Source organism: Cervus elaphus, chromosome 4 (assembly GCF_910594005.1).
Source record: "Cervus elaphus chromosome 4, mCerEla1.1, whole genome shotgun sequence".
NCBI classification, from domain to species: Eukaryota; Metazoa; Chordata; class Mammalia; order Artiodactyla; family Cervidae; genus Cervus; species Cervus elaphus.
In genome coordinates this window covers 3,517,305-3,540,365 of record NC_057818.1, presented here as the reverse complement: position 1 = coordinate 3,540,365, position 23,061 = coordinate 3,517,305, and the positions used below count along the sequence as shown (strand labels likewise).

The window sequence follows — 23,061 nt, the reverse complement described above, 5'->3', positions numbered from 1 at the left end:
TGCAGAGTCCTGGGAATTCCCTGCCAGTCCAGCAGTTAGGACTGCGCTTTCACTAGCAAGGGCCTGGATTCAACCCCTGGTTGGGAAAGTAAGATCCTGTAAGCTTCATGGCATGCCCCTGCACCCCACGAAAAAAAAAGAAGTGCAGAGTCGTGGGAATTCCCTGGTTGTTCAGTGGTTAACACTCCGTGGTTTCACTAGTCTGGGAGAATTTCTGGTTGGAAAACTACAATCCCGCAAGCCACACGGTATGGCCAGAAAAAGAAAAAAAAAGAAATGCTGAGTCCTGGGTCTCACCCTAGACCTTATAAATCTGTATTTTAAGAAGATTCCCAGGTCATTTGTATACACATCTCAGTTTGAGGAGCCCTGCTCTGGAACAGACCACTCAAATGTGGTCCTTAAACTAACGTATCAGCATCACCCGAGCTTGTTCGAAATGCCTGTTCGTGGGCCCCAGACCTACTGAACGACACCTCAGGGTGGGGCCCAGGAGCCTATGTTCTGACAGCCTCTCCAGGTGATTCTCAGGCGCACTGACCTTTGGTAAGTGCCCTTCCTCAAGTCACACAGATTCTAGCAGAGGTTTGGCTGTTATATGTGTGTGTGCTAAGTTGCTTCAGTCATGTGACTCTTTGCAACCCCGTGGACTGCAATCAGCAGACTCCTCTGTCCATGGGATTCTCCAGGCGAGAACCCTGGAGTGGGCTGCCATGCCCCTCTCTGTAGCTGTTGTACACACAGGGCTTGCTCCCTGCCACTTTGTGGTTCTGGGAACACTCACATACCCGTACTCCATGGCATTTCTGGGGTGTCTTTAGCTTTGCTTTCCAAAGAGAAAACTGAAGTTTAAGGGAGGTTAAGTGAGTTGCCCAAGACCTTTCTATCTCACAATGTTTTTCGATAGTGTTATTGACACAAGATGTTTCTGGCAGTGTGAGTTAGCTATTACACGGTAATAAAACTGCTCGTGAGTATTTAACATTACCTGTTGATAAATGACAGAGACTGTTTTCACTGGAGCATGGTGGTTTACAATGCTGTGTTCGTTTCTGCTGTACAATGAAGTGAATCAGCTGTATGTAATACATACATCCCCTCCCTCTGAGGCCTCCCTCCCACAACCCCCAACACGCCACCAAGTAGGCGCTCTTGGAACATGAGCTGGAAAAGATTTTGTGGGTCTTGATCAAGTTTTCAGAGCTCGTGAACTGCAGCTCTTCTTTTCTTGTTTCTTGTTTTGGATAGTAATACATTCACATGGTTTAAACATCATGGAATAAAGGACTGCTGCTGCTGCTGCTAAGTCGCTTCAGTCGCGTCCAACTCTCTGCAGCCCCCTAGATGGCAGCCCACCAGGCTCCCCCGTCTCTGGGATTCTCCAGGCAAGAATACTGGAGTGGGTTGCCTTTTCCTTCTCCAAGGCATGAAAGTGAAAAGTGAAAGTGAATTTGCTCAGTCGTGTCCGACTCACATGGACTGCAGCCTACCAGGCTCCTCTGGCCATGGGATTTTCTAGGCAAGAGTACTGGAGTGGGGTGCCATTGCCTTCTCCGTAATAAAGGACTATAGTCAAAGTTTTTCTGTCACTCTTGTTCCATAGCCACCCTATACCCTCCTCCCCTAGAGAACTGTTTTTAGTTTATTGGATTTAACCTAATTAATGCTGATTCTTTATAAAACCTTGGAATCTCCTGATATAAGGCTACCCTCATGACCCCCCAGATCTCTGGACTTGCATTTTCCCAGTTCACTTTATCATCCTGACAAAAAGTCCATCAAATCGATTAACAAGCATCTTCTCTTAAAGATGCACCATCTTGAAGAGGTTCTGAGTTGCTGCTCTTGGATGCTTTTGTGTGTATTATTCTAATATAGCATTTCTTTTTGCAAATACGAATGTACATAGATATTTATAAGTGTGTTATATATAGCATATATTGGCTGTGAAATAGTGTCCGTATCTATGTCTATATAATGCTTCGTCACCTCTGCCAACACAATTTACAAAATAGAATACACGGTACTGTTCTGAGCCGTGCTGGTTTCACTGAATATATTATGCAGTTGTGTTGTGTGATAGCAGTTGTTTCCATTCTGTTATCACAGACACTGCTGTATATGTGGCATTTTGCCAGTGCTTATTCTATATGCAGGATAAATTCCCAGAAATGAGGTTGCTAGGTGTCTGTATTTGTAGTTCCAAGAGATACTGCCAACTTGCCCTCCTTAAGCTGGTGCCAGTTTGCACCTCAACCAGCTTTGGATAAGAAGCAACTGTTTTCTCACGTCTTTGCCAGCTTGTTAAGTTGTCGTATTGCTGGATTTTTACCAATCTGATAGGTGAAAAGCAGTGACTCATTTGAGTCTTCATTAACCTAGAGTATGTTTATAGACCATTTCTATTTCTTTTTCTGTGACTATTAATACTCTCTGCTTGTTTTAAAAATTGGATTGTTGCCTTTTTCTTTGTTTCTAGGAACTGATTATCTATTAGGGAAGGGTGGCCTTTTGCCTTTGATAAAAGTCGTGTCCAACTTACTGTTTCTCTTTTATTGATGGTTTGTTGGTTCTGTTTACACATATTTTCATTTTTTGCAGTCAGATTTATCAGTCATTTCTTTTATGGCTTCTCAGTGTTGAATCATAGGTACAAAGGTCTTCCCTGCTTCAAGATAACATGTTCTTTATTTTCTTCTATGATTTTACATTCATATTTTGATCCATTTGGAATTTACATTCCAAATGGATCAAAATTTACATTCAAATTTTGATCCATTTGGAATTTCTTTTGATGTATGCTGTGAGGTATAAATCAACTTTTTTTTTTTCAGATGGCTATCTCTTTTCTGATGAATTGAGAGCTATTTTAATCATAAACTGTTTATCATAAGCTTATTTTCTCATATATATGTAAGTCTATTTCAGAACTTGCTACTCTATTCCATTGGTTTTTTGGCTATTCATGTTCATTCATGTTCACACTATTTTGCTTGCCATGGTTTATAATATTTAAAAATATCTTTCAGTATATTGAAAGGCTGCTCCCCTTATTTTTAGATCTCTTTCAGGCTGTTCTTACTCATTTTTCTATTTGAACTTTAAAATCTGTTATATAATTACACTCCCATGTGTTGGTGTTTTTAGTGGGTTTGCTTTAATAAAAACTGAAGTGTCGCGCACATACAGAAAGGGGAACCGATTGTAAGCATGCAACTTGATGAACTGTCACCCAGTAAAGCGAGCCAGGCTGGAGCAGCACCGGCGTGGAGAAGCCCCGCTCTGGCCGCCAAGCACAGAAGGTAGTCATCATTCTCATTTCTTCTGTCGTGGATTGGTTTTGATGGATTTAAAAAAAAAAACAACTTTATATAAATGGATTCTTCTGTATTTGGCTTCTTTTGCTCAATTTGTGAGTTTTTTAAATCTGTTCTCCTGCTGATGGACATTTAAGTTGTTTCCCAGTTTTTGGCTATCATGAATAACGCTGCCTTGAATATTGTAACATACTGCTTTTGGTGTCTATGCATGTATGTGTGTGTATATATATACAATTCTGTTGGGTATTTGCTTATGAGAACTTGTGCATGGGATGTGCATGTGTTCAACTTCAGAAAATACTGCCAAACAGTTTTCCAAATAGATATGTAACCATTTACCCTCCTTCCAGTAGTGTCTGAGAATTCCAGTTATTTCGAGTTCCTGCAACACTTGATTTTGTTGGTTGTTTGGATTTTACTTACTCTGGTGGTAATTTAGTGTGGATTTAATTTTCACTTCTGAGACAACAGTGAGGTTGCATGTGTGCTCAGTTGCTTAGTCATGTTAAGCACTTTAAAATATGCGTTTGTCGGCCATTTAAATATTTTGTTTCACAAAATATATTGGGATTGTTTTAAATGTATACGTTAACTTTAGAAAATGGACATATTGATGATGTTGATTGTTCTTATCCAGGAACATGGTGTAGCTTTCCATTTGTTTAAATCTTCTGTGTCCTTTAGTATTATTTACAGTTTTTTAGTATGTATCTTGCACGTTTTTTGATAGGTTTTTCCTAGATAGATATTTTTTATGGAGTCTTTTCTAACTGGCTATTGTTTGTAGTAGTTTCTTAGCTGATTCTTGTAGCCATTTTAGGCTTATAATTATTTCATCTATAATTAGAAATAATTTTACCTCCTTCCATCCAGTTCTTTTTTAGTTTTTTATTGAGATATAATTGACATATAACATTGTATTCATTTTAGGATACAAACATAATGATCTGCTATATGTATATCTATGAAGTGATTACCACAATAAGTTAGTTAACATCACCGCAAGTGGTTATAATTTTTTCTATAACAAGAACTTTTAAAGATTTATTCTTTTAGCAACTTTCAGTTGCTTTTAGTACAGTATTGTTAAGTATAGTCACCATGCTGTCCATTGTATCCTTTCATCCAATTATTTTGTCTCTCATTTCTTTAGTGTATCTAGTTGCAGTGGCTAGTACCTCCTGTACAGTGATAGTACACACAGATGTATTATTTCTCTCTTTAGTTGGAGTGTGTCTGTTGTTTTCTTTCTTTTTTTTTTTTGTGAATCTGCTTCTTTTATTATTATATTTGCTAGTTTGTCATGTTTTTTGTGTGTGTGTGTAATAAAGTTTTATTAAAGTATAAAGGAGATAGAGAAAGCTTCTGACATAGGCATCAGAAGGGGGCAAAAGAGCACCTGTTGTTTTCTAGTTAAGCAGAATGCTGGCTTATAACTGAGATTTATATATTTTATCATGTTAAGGAATTATCCACTGAATCCTACTTAAGGATTTTTAATCAGGATAATGTGTTTTGGGGCAAGAGGAGAAGGGTATGACAGAAGATGAGATGGCTAGATGGCATCACCGACTCGATGGACATGAGTTCGAGTAAACTCTGGAAGTTGGTGATAGACAGGGAGGCCTGGTGTGCTGCGATTCATGGGGTCGCAAAGAGTCGGACACGACTGAGCAACTGAACTGAACTGAACTGAATGTGTTTTTTGTTAAATGCTTATTCAACATTTATGGATTTCCTGGGATCTATCATTACGTTAAGTTTCTGAGAGCTCCTTGGTGGGTTAGTAGTTAGGATTCTGGGCTTTAACAGCCATGGCACAGATTCAGTCCCTGGTCGGGATGGCCCTGGGCCACAGCAGTGAGAGTGTCGAGTCCTAACCGTTGGACTTCCAGGGAATTCCCTCCTTTTGGTCTTTTCGTGTGCATGCCACCCTACTGGAGGATCTTCTTTGAGTCAACAACTATTATGGACTCCTCTGGAGACGATCTCTGGACATGTACAGAGTCAGGAATATGGTACGTATGGGCGGAAGTGTCCTTTTCTAAGGGCTTCCCTGGTGCTCAGACAGTACAGAGTCCGCCTGCAAGGTAAGGCACCCTTTGTTTGATTCTCTTTTGGGAAGCCCAGCTCCAAACTCCTTCCTGGTGTAGTGGACAATAGAAGTTGGGGTTTGGTGAGTTCCCTAGTCCAGCGGTTAGGCCTCCATGCTTTCACTGCATGTGCACAGGTTTGATCCTGGCCAGGGACTAGGGTTGTGCAAGCTGCATAATGCCACCAAAAGAAAAAAGCAAAAAAGAAAACAGCAACTATGGTTTTGCGTCAAGTTGGGAAAAAATGCCTGATCCTGATCTTAGTCTTTTTCGGTTTAGCTCTGTAGTTGTTTGGTTAGCTTTCATCTCAAAATAAAACAAAACATTCCAAAACTCCCCAAAACAAAATTAAACAACCTTAATCCTGTTCCACTCAGTTTTGTTTATTTAGTGCTTTAGAGGATGTCCCAATGGACCTTGGGACTCACTGCTCTAATGGTTTTCGAGAAGGGAAAAACGTTGAAGGAGCTCTGGATCTATAACAAACCTTTGGGTTCTCAGTCACTGGGGAATGCAGTGCCCAATCGAAAGAGGCGTCCACTTGGCAGTGCAGCCTGGTGGTTAAGATTTCCAGGCCAGTTTGTCTGGGCTCAGATCTTCCTCTGTGTACTACTGTGTAACCTCAGACGAGTTACATCACACCTCTGGTCCTCAGTTTCTGCAGACAAAAAATAAAGATAATAGTGGTTCTATCTCTAGCCTTGTTGTGTGGAATCAGTCAGTTCATGCCCAGCAAATTCCGCAGCCATAAATATGGGGGAGCCGGAATGGGTATTGGAGCATCCAGTGGGGATTGGACCAGGTGGTCTTTACATTCAGTGATCTTCCTGACTTTTGCTGACCCCAATCCTCATGCAGATATCTGCAGGTGTCCTTAGACAAGTGAAAAGTTCTCAGGGTCAGGGTCGTCTTCTTTTTTTTTTTTTTAGGTATACTGTTTTATTAACATTTAAAACCAATGTTATGATTATTGAAATTATAATAGGCAGAGCTTTTAATAAATGATTGTTGAAATAAAATTACAATAGGCAGAACTTTTAATGGAGCAATGTATTGAACACTGCAGATTTCATAGACAAAAGCCCTGGAATTGGAAGTAAAACCCATCATTGAACAGAAGGCCTTGGTTGCTGACAGAATCTCCTACTTGAGACAAGCCTGAGGGAGTCAGTGATGAAGTCCAGGATCGGTAAACGCGAGCAGATATCGCAGATTCCAACCCTTAGATGGTTTTCCCACGCAGGGTCAGGGTCTTCTAAGATGAAGCAAAATAATGAAATAAAAAGTCCCATTTTCTAAGTGTCTGCGCTACAGAAAGCAAAGGAATCAAAGATTCTTAAAGGTTGGCATTTCAGATAATCAATCTGTGAGTTACTGAAAAGTTGGGTTAAGGCGCTTGGTCCCTAACCAGGCTTTTCTGCAGCCTTTAATTCTGACGCTTGGTGCTCCCTGAGAAGTGGGTTGGTTCATTTTTGAATGGGGCATCCGCACAGTGGCTCTCCTGGGTAGTATTGCCTACAGTACCCAAATATTTGTGTTTGAGAGAGTGAAAGAGGCATTTTGCTGTGGGCAGAGGAAACAGATGCAGATAGTGGTTGATTGTAAAAGGGAGAGCCATTGGGAGGGAGAGACCCCTTGGGCAATGCCTGGCTTCTCTCATTAAGTGTGGATTCTGAGCAGCAGGGTCTGGCTCTCCTTCAGGTATTCTGTCTAATATGGTGAAACAGAAACCAGGTTGAAACCCTCATCCCCAATTTGCTGTTTCCGATGAGTTATTTGCAATTTTTAAAGCTGTAGTAAAATTACTTAAAAGGCACAGACTTTAAACATTATTTGATGGTGTATTAGTTTCCTGGGGCTCTGTAACAAAGTACCACAAATTTGGTGGCTTTAAGAGAAAAGAAGTGCGTTCTCTCATGGGTCTGGAAGCTGGAAACCCAGAATCAAGGTGTCCACGAGGCCATGATTTTCCTGACCTTTCACTGCCTCTTCCTGGCTCCTGGTGATTGCTTGCAGCCACCATGGCTTGTGGACCTATTTTTCTCATCTCTGATCATCACGTTGTCTTCTCCTTGGGTGTCTGTTTTCTCTTCTTATAAAGACATCAGTCCTTGGATGAGGGCCTTCTGTAACCTGATAGGGCCTCACTCTAATTTAACTAATTACAGACCCTATTTCCAAATAAGGTCACATTCTAAGATTCTGGTGGACATGAATTTTGGGGGGACAGTATTCCTCCCAGTTAAGATGGCTTTTGACAATTGTGTATACCCAGGTGACCACTGCCCCATTCAAGAACCAGGATATTTCCATCACTGTGAATTTGCTCATGCCCCTTTCTGTCCTGACTCTGTAGCTGCAGAGTCAGCTACATTATTGCATTCAAATAAATGGAATTATGGAGCATGTGCTCTTTGGTGTCTGTCGTCTTTTACTGGCAGTGTTTTTGAGAGTCATGCATGTTGTCGCGTGGATCACTAGTTTGTTCCTTTTTCTTGCTGAGCAGTCTTCCACTGTGTGATTATACCAGATTTGTGTATCCATTCTCCTGTTGATGAGCATTTGAATCGTTTTCAACTTTTGGGACTGCATATAATTCATGATATGAACATAGTAGCAATGCATATTCTTTTTTTGTTTTTGAGCACATGGGTCTTGATTTTTCTAGGTTGATATTAGGGGTAGAATTGCTGCTTTGTACAGCAGGTATATAGCTCATTTTATTAGTATTGCCAGACAGTCTTCCAGAATGATTGTAGGCCCCCAAGGGTAGTGTGTCAGAGCTCCAGTTGCTCCATATTCTCATGATCTTGGTTACTTTCTTGGCAGTATTTTCTTTGGTGCATAGAGAGGGTAGACCTCTGCTCACGTTTCTATCCATGAGCTGTAGAGCTCAAGGCCCTCCAGCTACTGATCTGCTGCTTTTTGGTTGTGTTGCTCCAAGGAAGTTTTTGGGCACAAAGGTCTGCTGGAATCCCTTTGTCAGCTGTCACTTTTTTCTAAGAATAGCAGAAGTTTGAGCCCTCCACACTCTGGTCTTTCACTCTTGAGTCTCCTTGCTCATTGGAGGTCAGAGTTTGAAGGTCGGAGGTTGGAGTCCTTCAGAAGGACATCAGCAGCTTTCAGGAGCTGTTCAGAATGTTCAGGGGTCCCACGTGACTAGTTCCACACTGGATTTCTTTCTTTCTTTCACAATTAAGTATTTTCCTCACAGATCTCTATTGATGGTGCTAAAGCAATAGCAATAAAGGGAATAATTCAGGAATAAAAGAAAAAGCTTCAGTTTTCCAAGACACGTCTTTGCTGCCTTTTATAATAGTGAATAATAATTATTATAGTAAATACTGAGCTCCTGCATACCATCCCATGTTCTAAGTTTTCTATATATGGAAACTTGGTAAATACTCCCATAACCCTTTGAGGTCAGAGTTTTGTCTCAAGGCCATTCTACAGATGAGGAGTCTGAGGGAAGACGAGAATGCTCACGTTGCCCAAGGCAAGATGGAGCCAGAATTTGAACACAAGGTTCTAGCTTCAGAGTCAGTATCTTACCTGCACATTTTTTTCCTTAGGGTCATTCACATTTTGGAAACCTAGACACATTTATTTAAAAGGGAGTCATTATATCACTAGCACAAATGGGAGATCCATATCATTTGCCATAATAGATGATAACTATAAAAACAGATACTCTGATAATGGTATTATTCTAACTTATTCCTGTTATTCCTCATCCACAACACCATTTTTTTAAAATGGTTTGTGCTTTTGAGTCAAATATAAGAAAATTTTGCCCAGTTCAAAGTCACAAATATTTTCTCCTAAAATTTATTTAGTTTTAGGTTTTACAATTACATCTATGATCCATTTCAAGTTATTGTATGCATAGTGTGAGGTAAGGGCTATGCTTATTTTATTTTTTTTTTAGGGTTTTGCTTAATTTTTTTTCAAAAATAAGGACTTCCGGGACTTCCTCGGTGGTCCAGTGGCTAAGACTCTGTGTTCCCAATGTTGGGGGCCTGAGGTCGGTCCCTGGGCAGGAAACCAGATCCCATATACCACAACTCAGAGTTAGTATGCTGCAATGAAGACTTGACACAGCCAAATAAATAGATATATACATTTTAAAATAAGAATTTCAGGTAGTTTCTACAGCATTGGTTGAAAAGACTCCCTTTTCATGTCTTCTCTGAGTCTGGCTTTTCTCAGGGGATGGGAGGATTAATTCTCACAGTTGCTACAAGGAGAAAAAGGTGTAATCATTTTGCTACACAGGATGTAAGCTCATTGGCACATGGGCAGGACTCAATAAACAGCCGTTGGTTCTCAGGTCATGCTAAGTGCCTTCCTGTTGTTTGGCATTTGGGTTGTTTCTAGTTTTCCTTCTTGAAGTGTAAACAGCAATGCAGTGGATATTCCAAGTGTACTGCCTTTTTTTTTTTCCTTTAAAATTACTTTAGAGTATATTTACAGATCTTAATCCATTCTACAGTTAGTGTCAGAAGCATATACCCTACCAGAAGCCAGAAGCTATGCATTGCTTTAGAATTAGCTCTGCTTCTAACCAGCGGGATCTCCTCGGGAGGGTTAAGAACTGAAATCATCACTTTCTCTGGCACCCCCCCACCAACACCTCACCGCACCCCCCAGCAGTTGGTGGTTTTTCATCTTCCTTTAGCTGAACACACTTTTCAATGATACTGTTTTCTACTCATTTATTTAGCTGTTTGCCTTCCCCACTGGCATGCACCCGTCTTACTGGAATCACACTTACCAGCTGCCAGCACAGTGCCAGCAAGTACTAGGTCCTTGGTGGATGTTGACTGTGAGAGCAGCATGCAGTGCAGCGTGACCCAGCGGCTGGGTCTGCGGATGTCTCTCCGTTTTCTGATAGCAGTGTTCTTTTAGCACTAGTGCTTTGGTTCCAAGGCTTTGCGTCATTTAGAAAGCTTTCTCTAAGTGTGGGTTGTGTGCCATTAGTTAATGCTGGGATGGTGTAACAGGGTCCTTGTATCCTACATTAAATAATATTGAATTTCAGAGTGAGGACATTTCTTTTCAGTTCTTTTTCAACTCTTCTTCTCTAGGACAGGATTTCTTAGTCTCAGAGCCATTGACGTATGGGGGCTGAAAAATTCTTTGTTGCAGGGCGGCTGCCTTGTACACGGTAGAATGTTTACAGCATCCTGGCCTCCACCCATTACTAGGTGCCGATAGCGCCCCCACTCCCACTTGTGACAACCAGAGTTATCTCTGCTGCTGCTGCTAAGTCACGTCAGTCGTGTCCGACTCTGTGCGACGCCATAGACGGCAGCCCACCAGGCTCCCGTCACTGAGATTCTCCAGGCAAGAATACGAGACATTGCCAAATGTCACCTCCAGGTTGAGAAGGACTGCTCTGGGAGAAAGACTCATGCTGGTGCTATTGTATTTCAAACACCTCTATAAGCCTTGCGAGGGAACTCCCTGGAGGTCCAGTGGTTAGGACTCTGATTTCACTGCTTAGAGCCCAGGTTCAGTACCTGGGGTTGGGAAACTGAGATCTCACAAGCCTCACGGCCAAAAACAAACAACAGAAATCCTTGCTAATACTCCCTTTCCAAAAAAGAGAGCACGTCCCTAGCTCTGCAGGCAATGCTTTCTCACTTGAACTTACGTTATTTTACTTTTCCCTGATGTTAGCTTCTCATTTTGGCGAGTGAGAACTGTTTTTCTCTCAATGTTAAGTGTTGTGGAGTTTTCTTTACAAATGAATTTAAGTAAAAAGTTGAATGAATATAGAGAAACATATCTCAAATATGTAGCTGTGACCCAAATAGTGCTGTGCTAGATACCTGCTTCTAAGGATACGCTGAGTCATGCATCTTCCTGTTTCAGGGCTCCTGTCGGCAGGCAGGTTTTCATATTTTGCTTTGCCTAAGACAGTCTCCAGCTTGGGAGATGCCCTAGGGATCTGGTGTAGTGCCAAGCTTCCCAGATGTGCTGACACGGATTGTATACATGCAGCACCTGTCAGAAGTGTGCCGCCTGCTCCAAGCATTTGGTCTGTGGACCCAGGAGTGAGTCTCAGTTGATAAAATCATTCAGGTGGCTTTGGATCACAAGGGTAAAGGCCGTGCATGTCTGGTCGCCAGCCAGTCCTTTTCTGAGAAGCCGGTATTTGAAAACAAACCACAGAAGGCTGGAGACTTTCTGATTTCATAGAGAGGTCAGATGTGGGAAGAAAGCACCATATGTCATATTGTGGCATATCATATGTCATATCAGACATCTTGGCAAAGCTGCCAATCTGCTACTGACTCTGCTTGCCTCATGGGAAAAGGCTTGATCAGATGGCAGTGTGAGTGAGAATATCACACGTAGCAACCCTTTCAAGGGTTATGAATTAATGAACCCATTAATTCATATTGAGTCTAGACATTAGGCATCAGTAGCTACCAACACCAGGGAAGAGTGGACCTGGCACCGCCTGTAGTTGTGACGAAGGATTTAAACTTGAGTCTGATCCAATCCCCAGTGTGCAAAAAGCACAGGACAGAGGAGCGTGTTGAATTGCACCATGAATGCACAACCAGCAAAGCTAGACTGGGGACACTCTTGGACATGCGTCCTGGGTTCTTTTTTTTTTTAATTTGTTTTTATTTATTTGGCTGTGCCGGGGCTTCATTGCTGCATGTGGAATCGAGTTCCCTGACCAGGAATTGAACCCAGGTACCCTGCCGTAGCAGCTTGGTGTCTTACCCAGTGGACCATCAGGGAGGTTCCTATCCTGGGTTCTTTAACAGATGAATTGTAAAGGGAAGAATGGGATGGAGGAGAAATCCTGTGGACTAAAAGAGGATTAAAAGATACATGAATTTTAAAAATGGGCAAAGTTAAAACCTTTACTGTCTAGGGAAGCACACTTGGTTGATAAAACAGAAAGAAACCCAACAAATGTTTCTGTAATAATCAGGATGGTGGTTACTTTTTGGTAAGTGAGATGGGACTCATGGAGAGCCTTCTGGAGTGGCCTACTAGGTTCTGTTCCTTGATTTCATGGTAGATATAAGATTTGATTATCTTATAATAATTCATTAAACTATATATTTGTTTTCTGTTACTTCTATATTTTATTTTAAAATAGCTTTTAAAAAGCAAGATGCAAGAAGGGGCATATGAATACCTATGGCTGCTTCATGTTGAGGTATGGCAGAAACCAACACAATATCAAAAAGCAATTATCCTTCAATTAAAAATAAATAAATTTAAAAAAATGCAAAGTGCAAAGGAATATGGGTAAAATGCCACCTTTGGGGGCAAAGAGAGGAAATATGAAAAATATGCTTGTTTTTTAAAAATGTAACCAATGTAAGGATAACCAAAAACTAATGAAATTGTTTTATCAGGGAGGGAGAAATAAGGGGGGAGAAAGATAGAGCTTTCTGAATATGACTTTTATCATTTAGTTTTTACTTGGAAATGATATGTTTTATATAATTAAAACACAAAATTTTAAAAATCTTTAAAAATAAGAAACAGAAATGCTTGATTTTTTGACTGTACATTCCCATTATTTTGAGAATATAATCTAAGAAAGAACCATGAAAAAATCTTAAACTGCACAGACTTGTTTTATTGTTAAAACATCAGTGTTACTGTGTTGAAACAGTAGTAATAATATGTGAAAGGACAAAGAAAATAATTATCTTAAATGTGATTAAGAAACAAGATTTTCAGCACAAAAGAGATGCAAAAAATAATCTAAAGAATTTAAAAGGTTTATGATTCTAGTGATTTATCTACAAAATAATGAATATTTTTGTTTCTAAAAAATATGAATTTCCTAGGTCTATCCACCTGAAAAGGCCTGTAAACATTGAAACCCAGGAGTAAGGAGCACTGTAGTGTTCAGATTGTGGTTTCTAAGTACCATTCCCACTAAAATAATTCCATGGAAAAGTAGCTGATTTCTATCTAGTCTGAGGCAGAAAATGTACACAGTAAGCCAGGAAACCCCCATCATGGCTGAAAGCAAGGAAGCTCCTGAAGACTCCTGGAGTCATGTGGATAGGACAGGACCCACTGCAAGGAGCTCCCACTCGCCAAATGATGAAATAATTTGAATGTTAAAAAGAAAAACAACCACCCACTTTGGAAAATAGGTTGGCAATGTCTTATTGTTTAAATGTTAGGCTATCACCCAGCCACTCACTCCTAGGTATTTACCTAAGAAAAATAAAAACATATATCCACAGAAAGACCTGTATGCAAATGTACAATATAGCCTTATTTATACTTGCAAACACCTGGAACGATGGAAAACTACTCAGTAATAAAAGGAAGAGGCTACTGATAGACTTAGCAACACGGAAGGATCCCTGACCTGTTAGCTGAGTGAAAGAAGGCAGGACAGAAATAGCAACATACTATATGATTCCATTTATATAATAATCTGGAAAAAATAAAACTTCAGGAACAGACATTAAATGATTGCCAGATGTGTAGGGTGGGGAAGAGGATTGACTGCTAAAGGATACAGGGGACTTTTTTTGGGTGGTAGAAATGTTCTATAAATTGAATAATGTATTGGTGTGAGTAATTGTTGAAATTCATCAAAGAGGGTGAACTTTAGTGTTTATCAGTTATATCTCAGTGAACCTGACTTTGTTCAAGAGGTGGCAAGAATACACAGAAGATCTTCACGATCCAGATAATCATGATGGTGTGATCGCTCACCTAGAGCCAGACATCCTGGAATGCAAAATCAAGTGGGCCATAGGAAGCATCACTACAAACAAACCTAGTGGAGGTGATGGAATTCCAGCTGAGCTATTTCAAATCCTAAAAGATGATGCTGTGAAAGTGCTGCACTCAATATGCCAGCAAATCTGGAAAACTCAGTAGTGGCCACAGGACTAGAAAAGGTCAGTTTTCATTCCAATCCCAAAGAAAGGCAATGCCAAAGAATGCTCAAACTACCGTGCAATTGCTCTCATCTCACACACTAGCAAAATAATCCCCAAAATTCTCTAAGCCAGGCTTCAACAGTACATGAACCTTGAACTTTTAGATGTTCAAACTGGATTTAGAAAAGGCAGAGGAACCAGAGATCAAATTGCCAACATCCGTTGGATCATCAAAAAACAAGAGAGTTCCAGAAAAACATCTACTTCTGCTTTATTGACTATGCCAAAGCCTTTACTGTGTAGATCACAACAAACTGTGTAAACTTCTTCAAGAGATGGAGCTACCAGACCACCTTACCTGCCTCCAGAGAAATCTGTATGCAGGTCAAGAAACAACAGTTAGAACTGGATGTGGAACAACAGACTGGTTCCAAATCGGGAAAGGAGTACGTCAAGGCTATATATTGTCACTCTGCTTATTTAACTTATATGCAGAGTACATCATGAGAAATGCTGGGCTGGATGAAGCACAAGCTGGAATCAAGATTGCTGGGAGAAATATCAACAACTTCAGAAATGCAGATGACACCACCCTTATGGCAGAAAGTGAAGAGGAACTAAAGGGCCTCTTAATGAAAGTGAAAGAAGAGAGTGAAAAAACTGGCTTAAAACTCAACATTCAGAAAACAGATCATGGCATCCGGTCCCATCACTTCATGGCAAATAGATGGGGAAACAATGGAAACAGTGAGGGTCTTTATTATTTTGGGCTCCAAAATCACTGCAGATGGTGACTTTAGCCATGAAATTAAAAGATGCTTGCTCCTTGGAAGAAAAGCTATCACCAACCCAGACAGCATACTAAAAAGCAGAGACATTACTTTGCCAACAAAGGTCCATCTAGTCAAAGCTATGGTTTTTCTAGTAGTCATATATGGATGTAAGAGCTGGACTATAAAGAAAGCTGAGCGCCAAAGACATTTGAACTGTGGTGTTGGAGAAGACTCTTGAGAGTCCCTTGGACTATGGGGAGATCCAACCAGTCACTCCTAAAGGAAATTAGTCCTGAATATTCATTGGAAGGAATGATGCTGAAGCTGAAACTCCAGTACTATGGCCACCTGATGTGAAGAACTGACTCATTGGAAAAGACCCTGAGGCTGGGAAAGATTGAAGGTGGCAGGAGAAGGGGAGGACAGAGGATGAGGTGGTTGGATGGCATCACCGACTTGATGGACATGAGTTTGAGTGAACTCCGGGAGTTGGTGATGCACAGGGAAGCCTGGCCTGCTGCACTCCATGGGGTTGCAAAGAATTGGACACGACTGAGTGACTGAACTGACTGACTGAACCTGACTTTAATGGATTGAAATACAAAAATTTTAAAAATTAATGAACTCAAGGTGATAACTGAAAAATCATCATTAATTACCTTTGGAAGCTGTTAGGCAACAACTCACTCTGAAAGCTGGTAAGGAAAGAAAACGAATCATACTTTTTTTAAAGTGTTATAAATTTGTCAAAATACATATTTTTTTAAAGTGGAGTAAGACAAGGCTGAGTTTCAGCTAATGTTATGCCACAATCACAGGTCACATAAAAACAACAACAGCAACAGCCAAAACCCCAATTGTCCTAGCAATTTCAAAGGATTAGCTTCAATGTTAGAGTTCAGAGCTAACACAGAAAAGTAAAAAGTTTGCTTGCCTCTACATGTCATTTTATTTTTTATTTTTTTTTTAATTTCAGTTCTACCACTTTATTGCTACCAACCCATCTCCCTCCACCCTCGTGTGCACATGCTCAGTCATGTAACCCCATGGACTGCAGCCCGCCAGGCTCCTCTGTCCATGGACTTTTCCAGGCAAGAATACTGGAGTGGGTTGCCATTTCCTTCTCCATACATGTCATTTTAAAGGGAAAGGAGATGTTGCGGGTAGACAGGGAGAAGGGTTTAACATCTAAGGAAAGCAGGATAAGAGGGATTCTACTGTGTGGGAGGAAGGGGATGCCAGCAAAACCCTTACCTAGGGCTGCTCAAAGGCTGAGAATATAAGGGTCAGAGTGAAAGGCTACGGGGACTGGTACCAGGAGAAAAGAAGAAAGTCAGCTTAGAAGAATTAAAAAGAAAACAAAGAGACTTCCCTGGTTGAGAATCTACCTGCCAGTGCAGGGGACCCAGGTTCTTTCTCTGGTCTGGGAAGATTCCACGTGCTACCACGGAGCAGCTAAGCCCCTGACCCACAGCTCCTGAGCCTGTGCTCTGGAGCCCAGAAGCCACCACTGTTGAAGTCTGCTCTCCAGAGCCCGTGCTCCACAAGCGAAGCTGCCGCAATGAGAAGCCCACACACCACAACGAAGAGGAGCCCCTGCTCGCCACAACTGGAGAAAACCCACATTGCAGCGAAGACCCGGGGCAGCCAAAATACGTAAACAACAACAGAAAAAAGCTTTTTTAAAAAAGAAAGAAAACATGGTTGGTCACAAACTCCTCTGTTTACTGAGACATGAAGCAGTGGAAACATGTCCGCAAGGGGGCCCATGCGGAGCAAGTTCTCCTATGTGACAGCAGCGTGAGGATCTGCAGTCTGCAGTTATCCCATCTCCAGCTTTTCAAAGGCTGAGTACCCAGCTCAGCCCGCATACCGCTCCCGTTTGTACTGGGCCATGCCACAGAGAATTGCATGCCTCTGCGGAAGCTTGAGACAGCTCACTCTCTAGCCCGTAACCATAGCCCTCTCCACCTGTGCGGCGCACAGCCCTGCTGCAGGACGCAGGGGGCTCCTGTCCCCTCCATCTCAGGAGGAAGTGGTGGGCAGTGGCCGCAGTAGCGCCTGAGTGTGGCAACAGGTGTCTGTCTGTCGGGATCAACAGAAGTGGAGCTGAGGCGGCGGGTCACAGCTATGTTCTGGACTTGAGGCAGATGGGACATGGTCTGCTCTGTGTAGTCGTGTGGAGACGCTGCCGCCGCCACTGCTGCCTCATGAAAGTGAACTCAGGGACGCTTGCAGTAGTCAGGTGCTCCAGAGGATAGCATCGTTGTAATAAATGGATTCCGCGTAGCCCATGGTGTAAGCTGCGCACACCACTCCATACTGTTCATTATAATTGCGTGGTAAAGTCCGCCACGCGACCTGTACGGCCTGTTGGGCACTCTTTTGACCGGTGCCCCTCTTTCCCACACTGACAGCAGCCACTCTGGTCTCCCATCCCAGGGGCAGTCCATAGCAGCTGGTGGACAATTGCACATGAATTCTTTTGCCTGGAAACTATCAAGGCCCCTGTCAGCCTCCACTGCATCCTCTGCCCACTCCATGTGTACAAAGGCATAATCTTTCACAATGTCGTCATATTTGATGCCTGGACCATACTCCTCAAACTTGGCTTGAAGCTATTGGTTGGTACAAATAGGACTGATGTTGCCTACATGCAACTTGGTTGACGCTTTGCTCTTGTCCTGGCTGGTTTTCACCTTGCTGTTCACCCACAGGCAGCCAGCAGTGGGACCGGTTGTGTGTGGCGTCCTCAGCTGCTGTCTGTACTCTGTATGCGCAAAGCCATAGTTCTTAATACTGTCACATTCCAGCACCTTTCAGCACTGCTCGAAGAGTGAGCGGATCTCCTGCTCTGTGGCCTCCTAGGACAAGTTTCCAATGGACAGTTTCATCATCCTGACAAGAATCTCCTGGTGGCAATGGCGGTGGCTCCCGCATCAGAGAGAACCCTGCATAATGGTGATCGTCACTCATGCCTTGGTGCCCTGGGGTCAAGAGTCAAGCTTCTATCCTGCTTTTTCTACCCAGGCCACATCTTAAGAAAATAGATGAGGAAGGAATGTTCTACTTTATAAAAGAATCACAGCAGTATATGTAGAAGAGAAGATAGAAAGTCACCACCTAAGAAAACAGTGGATCAAGGCTGTCATCCTGAGTATGTGATGAAAGGTAAAACGATGATGGAAAACTTTATAATGGATGGATCATGGAGAAAGAACATGACATTCGCTCTTTAAAGTGGGACAAACAAAGCTTCTGTGTCTCCTGATATAATGCAACACCTCCTATGAAAATAATGCCTGAGCCCAGTGAAGCTTCCTGATCTAAATATTATAATTACAGAGATAAATATGTTAAATGACATTGCAGGGGTGCAATTATCCAAATCCAGAATGTGGGAAGTCTACAGGACAAGTGACTCAGTTTCTTCAATAAAAACAGAAAGGGAAAAATAAATTATTATAGATTAAAATGTCTTAAAATTGTTCAAAATGTACCATAAAGCTACAGAAATCAAGACAGAGTGATTTTGGCATAACGATATAAAAATAGGGAATTCTCTGGCTCTCCAAGGGTTAGGACTTGACTCTTTCACTGCCGGAGTCAGGTTCAGTCCTAGGTCAGAGAACTAAGATACCACAAGCTGTGTGGCGTGACCATGAAAAAAAGATATACATAATAGATCAGTGGAATAGAATTGAGAGTCCAGAAGTAAATCCATATCTACCCATGTATTTATGGTCAACTGAAATATAGTAAGGGTGCTAAGACTATTCAGTGGGGAAAGAATCATCTTTTAAAAACTAGTGCAGGGACTGCTGGATAGTAATATGCAAAAGAGTGAAGTTGGGCTCTTTCCTCACACCATATACAAAAATCAGTTCCAAATGGATCAAAGACCTAAATGCAAGAGCTATAATTATAAAAGTCTTAGAATAAAGCATGTATATCTTTGTGCCCTTGGGTTAGACACTTTTTCTTAGATATGACACCAAAAGCACAAGCAACCAAGAAAAAAAAAAAGGTAAATTGGGCTTCCTCAAATTTAAAAAGTTTTGTGCCTCAGGGGACATTATCAGGAAAGTGATATTAACAAGTGTTTGTGAGGATACAGAGAAATCAAAACCATCATACATTGATGGTGGGACTATAAAATGGTATAGCTGTTTTGGAAAGCTGACTGACATTTCCTCAAAATTTAACCGTGAGTAGCCATATGACCCAGCAACTACATTCCTACAAATAAACCCAGGAGAACGGAAAACATACACCAACACAAAGACTTATACACAAGTGTTCATAGCAGTATAACTCAGAGAAGTAAAAAAAAAAGAAAACAACCCAGATGCCTATCAGCTGGTGAGTGGATAAAGAAGACGTGGTATATCAGTACCTTTGGAATATTATATGACAATAAAAAGAAATGAAGATACTAGTCCCGGTGGTAAGATGGTGACCACTACTGAGCGCGATGTGGTGAGAGCAGCGAAGGAGCCAGAACTGCTCAACCACGAAGAAACTGAGAGGGCGGCAGAGTCTTTCAAGAAGCAAGGAGGTGCATACTATGTCAAGAAAGAGTACAGTGATGCTTATAGCTATTATATGTAGATATGTTTCCTTAAAAATGCTATTATGGGGGTTGGGCAGTCATCTAGATGATGATCAAAGGGTTCCAGAAAGCTCTTGCAGACGCACAGCAGTGAGTGAGGGTGTATGACAGTCCCACCCAGGGACTTCTATGAGAGGGCAGTTACCACCTGTCTCTAGGGAATGCCTTGGCGGCACCTTGCCGTTGCTGGCGAGCACTAGAACTTTCCGAACATGCTCAGGCACAATGGAAGTTCAGGAATGCTAATACAGGCACAGAAGATGAGAAAACAGCAGGAACAGACTTTGAGAATCGGGATTTTTGGGAGTTTGTTTCCTGTACGGACTGTGCCCTAGAATTTGCCCCTGCCTGCCACTGCTTCAGAATCATCAAAGAATATTTAGCAGTCTGAGTGGTTATCCAGAAGCCCAGTATGTGACCAGTAACATTTTGCAAATGGATCTCACCTTTGCAGCTGCTCTGTATTATGAAGGTTGCACTGAGGAAGTGGTTTGGTTTTTTGTACAGCCTCTCAGGATGGCTCATGACCATGAGGACACCTGCATTGTTTGTAGAAATGCCAAAGAGCACACAAAAAAGATAATGGGAATACAGCATTTAAAGAAGGAGACTACAAGCTAGCATATGAACTGTGCAGAGAAACTCTGGGGACAGACCCACAAATACAAGAACCTAACATACAAGTGTTCAAAGCATACAAATGTCCAAAACAGACAAATAGTTCATACAGCTCAAAAAACCCAATCAAAAAATGGGCAAAAGACCTAAATAGACATTTCTCCAAATAAGACATACAGATGGACAGTAGACATATGTAAAGATGCTTAATATCACTAATTATTAGAGAAATGTAGATCAAAACTGCAATGAGGTATTACTTGATACCAGTCAGAATAGTCATCATTAAAAAGTCTATGAATAACAGACCTACAGAGTTGGTGAGAATGTAAATTGGTGTACCTGCTAGAAAAACTGTGTAGAGATTCCTCAAAAAACTAAAAATGGGACTTCCTTGGTCGTGCACTGGTGAAGAATCCACCTGCCAATGCAGGGGACACAGGTTTGACCCCTGGCCTGGGAAGATCCCACATGGTGCAGAGCTGCTAGCCCCACACACCACAGTTATGAGTCTGAGTGCAGTCTGTGAGCTACGGCTGCTGAGCCCTTGAGCCCAGAACCCATGTTCCACAACAGGAGACGCCTCTGTGCATTGCAGCTGGAGAGTAGCCCCCGCTCGCCACAGCTAGAGAAGGCCTGCTTGCAGCAATGAAGACCCAGCACAGCCATAAAGAAAGAAATAGAATTTTCAAGAAGGAAAAAAAAATAAAAATAGAACTATCATATGATCTAGCAACCCCACTCCTGGGCATATACCCAGAGAAAACTCTAATTCAAAAAGATACATGCACCCCCATGTTCATAGCAGCACTGTTTACAATAGCCAAAACATGAAAGCAACGTAAATGTCCATTGACAGATGAATTGATAAAGAAGATATATATTTATATCACATATAGACTGAAGATTGCAGGTAGGGGAGGAAGACATAGAGTGAATAGGGAGATTGCTTGTGAATTTTTATCTTATATATACATATGTATACAATGGAATTATATGTAAAATGACCTATAATGGAATACTACTCAACCATTAAAGTGAAATAATGCTATCTTCAGCAACTGGATGGACCTAAAGATTATCATACTAAGTGAAATAAATCAGAAAGAGAAAGACAAAGACCATATGATATCACATATATGTGGAATCTAAAATATGAATGAACTTATTTACAAAACAGAAACAGACTCACAAACATAGAAAACAAGCATGGTTATCTAAAGAAGGTGGGGGGTGGGTATAAATTCGGAGTTTGGGAGTTCAAGGCATTCTTTGGGGGTCCTGGGAGCTTTGAAACTTCTGGTCCAGGGATTTTTTTTTTCTTTTCAGTTTGACTAATGAAACTGTTTGGGGCCCAGAAAATGTAGGCTTTCCCAGTTTCACCTTGAATGTGGATGCAGGTCACCTCCTTCCTTCATCATGTCTCCATGTACTTGGCATAGTTTTGTTTTCTTAGTTGGATACCCTGTGCCTGTGTGAGAAGGGTGACAGAAAGGGAGCCAGACTAAACACTGCAGGTAGGGGAGGGAAAAGGGAAGCCACTCACTTTCAAAGAGTCGGGTCCGACTCTTTGTGACCCCATGGACTGCAGCCTACCAGGCTCCTCTGTCCATGGGATTTCCCAGGCAAGAATACTGGAGTGGGTTGCTGTTTCCTTCTCCAAGGGATATTCCTGACCCAGGGATCAAACCCAGGTCTCCTGCATTGTAGGCAGATGCTTTACCGTCTGAGGAGGGAGGCAGAGAGTAAACAGGGAAACTGCGTGTGAATTTTCATTTTACTGTTTAAATTTATTAAAAATTTAAGGGAATAAAATGTTTTACCCTTATTTAAAAAAAATGATTTGAAGTACTGTCTTAGCCTACTCAGACTGCCATAATAAAATACCATAGACTGGGTGGCTTAAATAACAGAAATTTATTTTCTCACAGTTTTGGGGGTTGAAGTCCAAGATTAGAGTACCAGCTTGGTTGGTTTCTGGTGAGGACTCTCCTCTTGGGTTGCAGACAGCCACCTTCTGGATGTGTGCTCATGTGACTGCCTCTTTAAGGGATCACGGAGAGGGAGAGCCCGCGGCAAGCTCTCTGGTCAGTCACTTCTTTTAAGGGCACTAATCCTATCATGAGGGCCCCACCTTCATGATCTCATCCAGTGTTGATTACCTCACTAAGATGCATTTCCAAATACCATCACAATGGGGGTTAGAGTATCAACATAGGAATTTGCGGGGGAGGGGAACACAAACATTCAGTTTACAAGATGAATGAACCCTGAAAATATGCTAAGTGAAAGAAGCCAGTCACAAAAGATCACATAAGATTTTATTTACATGAAATGTCCAGAATATGCAAATCCACCAACTCCAGGAGCTTACTCAAATTCGTGTCCATTGGGTCGGTGACGCCATCCAACCATCTCATCCTGTCGTCCCCTTCTCCTCCTGCCTTCAATCTTTCCCAGCATCAGGGTCTTTTCCAATGAGTCAGTTCTTTGCATCAGGTGGTCAAAGTATTGGAGCTTCAGCTTCAGCATCAGTCCTTCCAATGAATACTCAGAACTGATTTCCTTTAGGATTGACTGGTTGGACTCCTTGCAGATTGCAAGGAGTTATATCTTTTTTTTTTTTTTTTTAAGGATTTATATCTTAATATTTTTTAGAAAATAAAAGAAAGGAAAAAGACATAGAGACACATCAATCAGTGGACCAAATTACTGGGCTCTTGATTCAAACAAAGCAACTTTTAAAAAAATTTATTT

At 41.6% G+C, this 23,061-nt stretch overlaps 1 protein-coding gene and 2 pseudogenes across 3 annotated transcripts in view; 2 read left to right on the top strand and 1 right to left on the bottom strand.

The window, feature by feature from the left end:
- IL34 (interleukin 34) overlaps window positions 1–23,061 on the top strand; it is a 71,144-nt gene that overhangs the window by 29,558 nt on the left and 18,525 nt on the right. The window lies entirely within an intron of this gene.
- LOC122691480 lies at window positions 15,659–20,971 on the top strand (annotated as a pseudogene).
- On the bottom strand, window positions 16,896–17,971 carry LOC122691447 (annotated as a pseudogene).